The sequence below is a fragment of the Chinchilla lanigera genome, unplaced genomic scaffold (genome assembly GCF_000276665.1).
Source record: "Chinchilla lanigera isolate Chin_1 unplaced genomic scaffold, ChiLan1.0 scaffold00039, whole genome shotgun sequence".
Lineage (NCBI taxonomy): Eukaryota > Metazoa > Chordata > Mammalia > Rodentia > Chinchillidae > Chinchilla > Chinchilla lanigera.
The window spans coordinates 6,646,611-6,654,849 of NW_004955440.1; positions in this window are offsets into that span (position 1 = coordinate 6,646,611).

Consider the following 8,239-nt stretch of genomic DNA (forward strand, 5'->3'; position numbering starts at 1 on the left):
GATAGCCTCTTTAATAAATGGTGCTGGAAAAATTGGCTTGTTACCTGCCAAAGACTTGAAAATAGAACCAAGTGTATCACCATGCACCAAGCTAAAGTCAAAGTAGATCACAGATCTCAGTATTAAAACAGAAACACTAAATCTATTGGAAGAGAAAGTAGGTAAAAACCTTGAAGGCATACGGGTAGGCAGAGAGATTGTGAAAAAAAAAAAAAAACTGTGCATGAAATACTTCAAAGAATCAGCAGTCATTTTGAGACTGTGTTCTTTCCTGTATTTTGTTGTAATATTCCTCTTTCCCGAATTTTGGTGTAATATTTCTCATAATCATATTAGGTTTCACTTTACATTCTACTTTTTTTTTAAAAAACTTAAAGACAATTTTGGGTTTGTAAAGTATTGAGGAATAAATTGCAGAGAGCTTTTACATACCACCACCTGTCTGTCACCACCACCAGTTTCCCCAATAACAGTGTGAGTTAGTGAGTGAAGTTCACTACAGTTGATGTGTCAATACTAATACTTTCTACTAATACTTTATTTCTTAACCACAGCTCATCATTTTCCATTTGGATTTACTCTTAACTTGGTTCATTCTACAGAGAGTGACACATGTATAAGTGCATGTGTACAAAATTGTATAAAATAGAATACTTTCAGTGCCATAAAAATTCCCACAAAAACTTGACCTATTCATCTTTCTCTCCTTTCCACGAACACTTGCAGTTCTCCTCCAGTCTGTTCATGATGACTTTCTCTTAAGTGGTGCCATAATCCAAGACAAGCACTCACTAAGAGAACCTGGCTAGCAGAAGTGGCTCTCAAGTGAGGTACAGACAGCAGCACAACAAAGCCCATGAAATAGCACTAGTATTTTTATTAGTGATTCCTGAGAACATACAGCAGCACATATGGCAGAGCTGATGAGAAAACCATGTGATGCGCATATGTTCAGCTAGTGAGCAAGAAGCAAGGAAAACTAGGAGGTGGACCTTTGAGCCACAGCCTTTATTGGATTCTAGTTTACTGCTGAACCAAGTTTCCAGCAAGGAATTTGACTTCATGAGTTGAAAGCAAGAAAGCATGAGATCCAGAAGGTCTCATTCTGTCAGAGAGGTGTTTGCTGTGCCATATCAGCACAGTCCATGCAGGATATGGGGGTTTGGCCAAGCAAGTCAAAACAGATTATACCTGACTGTCCCATAGAGAGATGGTAAACAGAAGGTAAATTGAATAAGGCAGATGCATAAACTTGTCATATTGAGACATTCAAGGAGGTGGAAAACAGAAAGTGATATTAGGAGTGATTTGGGGTATGGGAAAGTCTAGCTCATATTTGGAATAGATTCCAACCCAAAATTGTACGGTTTCATGACACCTCAAAACCATGATCTTTTACTGTCACTATTGCTTTGCCTTTTCCAGACTGTGTCAATTTTTCCTTTTCCTAGGCAGAAATCTAGAGAGAGCTTCAGCTACTTACCTTCAGCTACTTACCTTCAGCTACTTACCTTCTCTGGATTTATTAAGCTCTAGTAAGTTCTTAGGTGCCAGAAACAAAATTTTCTTTCCCTCAAGGACAGATTTGCAAAGGAGAACAGAATGCTCTGTCATGTTTTAAATGCCTACTTTATTTATACACTTCACAGAAATACAAGGGTTTTTTATCTGGTTTTCACCCCAAGAAGCTGGTGGAACTCCTGTAGGTAAGACATAGAAATGTAACCCTCAAATTTAACCCACACTGAACCTCAGGCAATTCACAAATTACTGATGGGTTTCTCTATGAGTACTTGAAACCTTAGTGTTTGAGGCAGCATTTTATCTTATGATTTAAATACCTGATAAATCTTACAAATGTTGTTGATTTTGTTTGTTAATTATTTTTTTATTAGGAGGATAGGACTTTCAAGCTCATTTCTGTTAACTAGAAAGAAGTTAATGGTTGAATGGATTTACTGAAACAGAAGATTCACTCCTGGGTATGAGTTGCACCATCAATAGCCTTGTCACCTGAATATAATACAATGGGAAGGAAGAAGGAAGTCTGGTTTCTGTTTCATCAGAGGAGCTCCAGTCTTCACCATTGTCTTGGGATGTCCATCTCCAGGGTTTCAGCACAGATCCTTGAGCCTTAGAATGCAGGCTGTTCGGCCTTCTAACTCAGACTCTTCACCCTCGCAGTTCAGATTCTTAGCCTTCTAACATAGACCCTTTGGCTTGCAACAGGACTTCAGTGAACTCCAGGACGTCCACCTTTACCTGACTTGTTCAGTTCTAAAGCACGTAGGCAGCCATTTTGCATTCTTCTATGTTACTCTGCATGCAGCTACTGTAAGCCTAACTTGTAAATATATATATAGATTTATTTTTCTGTTACTCAGTGAGCCCTGACTGATACAATTATCTACCTTAATCTTCATATAAACTCTGTGAATAGTTAATTCATTATTCATTTCATTAATGCTGCATTTCTTGGTTTTTGCTTATGTATCTCCTTTTCTATGCAAAACGCCTTTCTACTATCAAAAGTAATCACTTTATATTTTTTGATATGTAAAAATTCTACCCATCATTTATAACTTAGTCAAGATAACACCTCACCCCAAAAACATTGAAAACACTTCACTTTGTTTTCTAATCTCTCAGCAATTTATTTTTATTATTATAATGGTTCATAGCACATTTCTTGTGTTGTATTAGCTATTTATGTGTAGATAGATAACTGGGTAGATTTTAAATATTTTTATCAATGTTTAATTTTGTTTTATTTTCAAGAAACTAAATTTAAAAAAGAAATTAAATCAGTGCCCTGTGACTAATCAAATATGCTTACTCAAATTTATCACTAAGTCCCACATGTTTAAGAAATATAAAGACAGGAGAAGATATTTAGATGAGAGGAGATGAGAAGAATACGAAAGAAAGGAAAGTAAAAAGATCAACTTGCAATATTTACAAGTACCACTTCCCATTTTTGATTGCATTTTTTGTGTATCACAAACATACAATAATAGAGAGGACAAATTTTAAAAATAAAACTCAAAAAGAGTCTAGAGTCAAATCTTGTTCTACACAAACATATCAACACTGAACAATTAAAACTCACAAATCTCTTTCCATAACTTCCTATAAGTTTGGCTTCTTGTAGAGTTTTTAATCATTCTTCTATATTGGCATATATACAATCACATATTAAATTACCTTGCAAGTAAATAGGTATCTTTATTTTTTCTCAAAAGATTCCCTTCTGGTTCTTAATAAAGTGTCCCAAATTAGCAATATTCCCCCAGCAGAGTAGGAAGTAAGGGAGGTAAGGGAAACCATATCTATACTACCTATTATATATGCCAAAGGGTGCTCATAGATTCTAAGAAAAAACAGTGTCTATGACTGTCAAACTGGGAAATTCTGGATCAAGCAAATATACAAAATCTTATTTTTAAGTCAGCACTGGGAATCTCCAAGACAAAGCTATATTTGGTCTAATTTCTCTGTGCATAGAACTCATTTCTGACAGATACCTCAAGGGGACTGATATTCTCAAGCATATTTTGTGAAAAGCTTTCATAGGCATTAAATTTTGTCCCACTCCTTAAAATTAAACTGCCTGAATATTAAGATAAATATGAGTGAGATGGTGAAGATAGGATGTCATTTCTCCCTGTGTTAAAGGAAAGTTCAGCTTTCCCAGAATGAAGAAAAAATTGAATTGAGAAGTCATAATGGGGGGCTGGGGATACAGCTCAGAGGCCATCGCTTACCTGGCAAGCATAAGATCCTGAGTCTGATTCTTGGTACCAAAAAAAAAAAAAAAAAGGTAATAATGGAAAAAATTCCTCAAAATAGAAACATCTATTAGAATTTGCATAAGTCAAACTTCCCCATAGAGTAATATACCTACTTTTAGTTTTTACAATTTAAAAGAGATTTAGAGAAATAGGAGAGGATCCAGAGAAGCCAAAAAAGTAATGAAAGACATATGAAAACCTTTAAGGAAAAGTAAAAGGTACTGTGTGATTCAATATAAATAAATTTTATTCCATAATGTCTATCAAATATGATTTATTCTCTAGGATGCGTGATCAAATCTTATGTTAGCAAAAATATGCAGAGTAGATTGTGCGCAGAGCAGCTTAAACATTCATCAGTGATGCTTTTCTCAGGTGAGTGCTTACCATTCCTTTTCACTGGGATTCTGTGCCACTGTTAGGTAGTATAGTATAATCAGAAGCAGAAACATCGTCTTAGATCAATGTAGTACGTGTTCCAAATCTAAAATACACTCACCATAAAAATTTGAATGAAATGTTGTTAGCTTCCGTATGATTTCATTTTTCTCTCAGAAGAGGAGACATAATAGTTCTTCATTTAGTGGATTAAATGAGAATATTACATACATATTTATACACTCACAGATACACACAGGCAAGTTTATGCACACTCATAACTGTTACACGTGGCAGTTAGAGTGGTGTTTCATTGTGTTTGCTTTGGAATCCGCCCTGGGCTGTGCATTGGTGGACAACTCGTGGAAGATGTGTGCTTGGATGGGTGGCAGAGGTGTGGCCTTTTGGTCTAGGGGTCTCTAGGCCCCTCTGCTCCAGCACTCATCCCCTGCTCTAGTTCCAAGCTGCCCTAAACCGAGCAGCTTTGCTCCGCCACACCCTGTGCCATAATGGTCCTGCCTTGGAGCCAGCACATCATAGACTGAGACTGTGAGGAAATTAAATTTCTCCTCCTGCAAGTCGTCTGAGAGCATTTGGTATTGTGTCTCAGTAAGAAGAAAGCTGACCGGTACATTTCCTCTTGTCTGAGAGATTTCCAATGCTTGATGGAATGTTTTCTCTTTAATAAATTAGGTTGGAAATAGCTTATGTAAAATACCACACTTTATCCAGGTCCATAAAGACAGAGCTCTGCAACTCTTCTGGAGACAAAATAGAGGCAGGTAACATCAGTGCAGATAAATGCTTATTTTTGAAAGAAACCAATAAATCCAAAGTAAAAATAGTCAATAATTATTGAGCCCTTGCCATATGATAATTCTATTGTATGTGCTCCCTATGCATTAATTCGCCTAGTCTTTGTAACTCCTCTACGAGGTGCTTACTCCTCTTATGCCTACTTTACAGGTGGGAAAGGGGAAAGGTTAATAGGTACAGCAGCATCACACACCTGGGGAGGCTGCAGCTAGCGCTGGAAGCCAGGGCACCCTGGTCCACTGCTGCAGTGTCAGTAATGGCAAGGCAAAGATATTTAGGAGTCTTTCATATAGGTCAAAAGAATCCCTGTTTAATGTATCCCTATCTAAGCTTTAAATATACTTTTTTTCTACATCAAATTGTGCCCATATCAGTATGAAGGAGCACATTGACAAGATCTGAGAAACCTTTTAAATTGTAGGATATAAACATAGGTGCCATTATTAAGATACAGCCTAAACATATGTGTGTGCAATCTATTTTTAACCCACTGAAAAAAGTAAAATTGCTGTTTTTCATCAGCTCTGTATTTGGGCTGGGGCAGTTTGTTGTGGCGACTTCTGTGTGTTGGATATTCCCTCACTGATGCCAATATTTTTTGTGGTGTGCTGTTGCAGCATTCTTTAATTGTAAACAATAAAAACCAGAATTAACCTCTACTGGAGCAATAATCCATATACAATAACTCTAGTACTCTGTATTTTGTAATTTGAATGCAGCTCCATAATTAATTATAACAACAAATGAGTAGTATAATAAAACCACTAATTTTTAAAATTAATTATTTCTCATATGGGTTCAATTTACAGAAAATATTAAAAATTATAAAGTGGTTTAAATTTGTATGAAAATAAGAAAAGAAAGCACAGCATTATTTTAATCTTGCATGAATGAAGAATGTCCGTCCCAAAGATGGCAATGAACACATGAACACACCACAGCAATACAATCTCGTCATAACTAGGGTGACGCACAGCTTCAATTTCCTTGTTTGATTGCATTACTTGGACCTGAATGACAAATGGCAAAAACTGATACAGCGAATCATAATCAGTCAAAGATAAAGACATTATTTTTAGCTCTGTAGGTATTACCCTTTGTCCAAAAGCTGTAAAAATAATTAGGTAGGTAAGGTAGAACTTATAATGGACTCGTTCACTAAACAAGAAAGGGAATGGGAAATATACCACTCTGTGTATTTGTTTATATGCTTTTTGCTCTGGTGACATGTGATTTTCATATTTACGCCTAAAGTTTAGCTTGATGTAAATGTAAAAATCATACTCATTTTGTTTCTTTTGTCTTCACATAAAGGATAAGTGATTTGGATCTTCAACAGAATGTTTTTCTTTTATTTTCTCTAGTATAATTGAAATAGACTTGTTTAATCTTTTTATGTTTTGGTTTTTTGAAGTTTTAATATTAGCTGAGTTATACAACAACAAGCAAGAGGACAAACTGCCTTGAAGAAAGGCTGTATTAGACCATCGTTAGTGTTTATGACCCGAGAATGATAATCTTAAAAGTTCTGAATGTTTGAAAACACATTAGTCCTTCCTGTCTATTTTTTTATTTGATGAGTTGACTTGCATCAGTGATCATATCATTTTCTCAAGATATTAACTTAATATTGCACAGTTAATGATCTACATTTACCTCTATGGAGACCACATCATTTAACATGAGTACTATATTTTGATAGAGGAGATGTTAATGAAATATACTAACCAAATATTAAACACAGTCATTAACTTACATTGATCAAAACTTAACTTGCACTTATCAATGAGCAAATATTTGGTAAGTTATTAATTTTATATTTAGTGCTATACTAAATAAAAGGGAAGTTAACCAGTAACATTAGAGAGTATGTTGTGTGTCTATCATTATGCCAACTAGTTTGAGTAGCACGTCACACTTACTTGTCAGCAGACTCAAGTAACTTGGGGATAGTGATGTCTCTTTACATAAGGTTAAGTAAGGTTGAGTAACTGTCAGTACCTTGGTAGGAAATTTTGTAACCAGTATCTGACTCTAGTATTATATGATTCTAAAGGTAGTACTCTTTTATTCTAGAGCAGGCTTTATGCTTTCAGTAGAATGGTGAAAAAATTAAAGTAAATGAAATAATAAAGGAGAGAAAGCAGATTATCAGTTAGAGCCAGGGTATTTGGAAAGGAATAGGTAAACTATTGTGGAAAATGAGAAAGAGTACATATATTCATGTAGTATGTACTACATTTTGTGATGTAGTCTAAAAGTACCTATAAAGTCTTATGACTGGAAAGATAAAGGTGCGCTAATGTTGAATATTCATAGATATTTATTATTCACTGATTATGTTTGGTAGATTCCAGTGATTCATAATAATTAAAGTTAGATAAGGACTATGCAGAGCTCTGCCTCCCTGACCAGCGTACAAGGCAAGTGAAACCTTGGGCACCCTATGGGGCCTTGTTGGCTACCCGCCACACCCATAGTGTGTCTTCCGGGGCTGGGCTGAACGTGACACCTTCAGGAACCTGGTGAGATACTTTGGGGTCTCCCCCCACAAGGATGTGAGGCACGTGGATCCCTGGACAACTTCTGGGGCCTTGGTGGTCACCTCCAGAACAACTCATACCCTCATGATAGCTCAGCTGAAACCTGAACATAGTCAGTGGCCTCTGGGAGCCCATCCTCACCCCTCCCCTTCCAGTGTGTGAAGTAGGTTCTATCCTAGGCAATTTCTTAAGCCTCGGTGAACTCCACTTGCATCCCCCCCACTCTTGTGGAAGCTGGGTCAAAACCCAGTCTCAGGAATGCTGGCTGACCTCCCCTGCCCTTCCCACACACTGCTGGGAACCAACTGAATGCAAGAAAGTTCAGGAGCATCTTGAACCCTACCTTGCCACCATTCACCAGCACAGGAGCTACAATGAGCAGTGGGGATCTTCAGACTCTTGCCCTGCCACTCACACACAATCAGGACAGTAAGACTGCACTACAGGGAGTCTCTGGCTCTTCAAAAATGACAAAACAGAGGACCAAAATGCAATCCCAGACCTCCACAACACCCAAAACAAGTCCAGAAGGCATCAACACAGAAAAGACTAGTAGTCATACACCTGAAATTTCTGAAATGATAGCAACTAAGTAAAGAAACAATTCCATCAGGCCAAAAAAGACATCAGATCAGAAATAATATCTCAAGTGAGAAAAGAAATGACAACAATAATGAAAGAAATGTTCAGCGTATCCAAAGATGACATAGA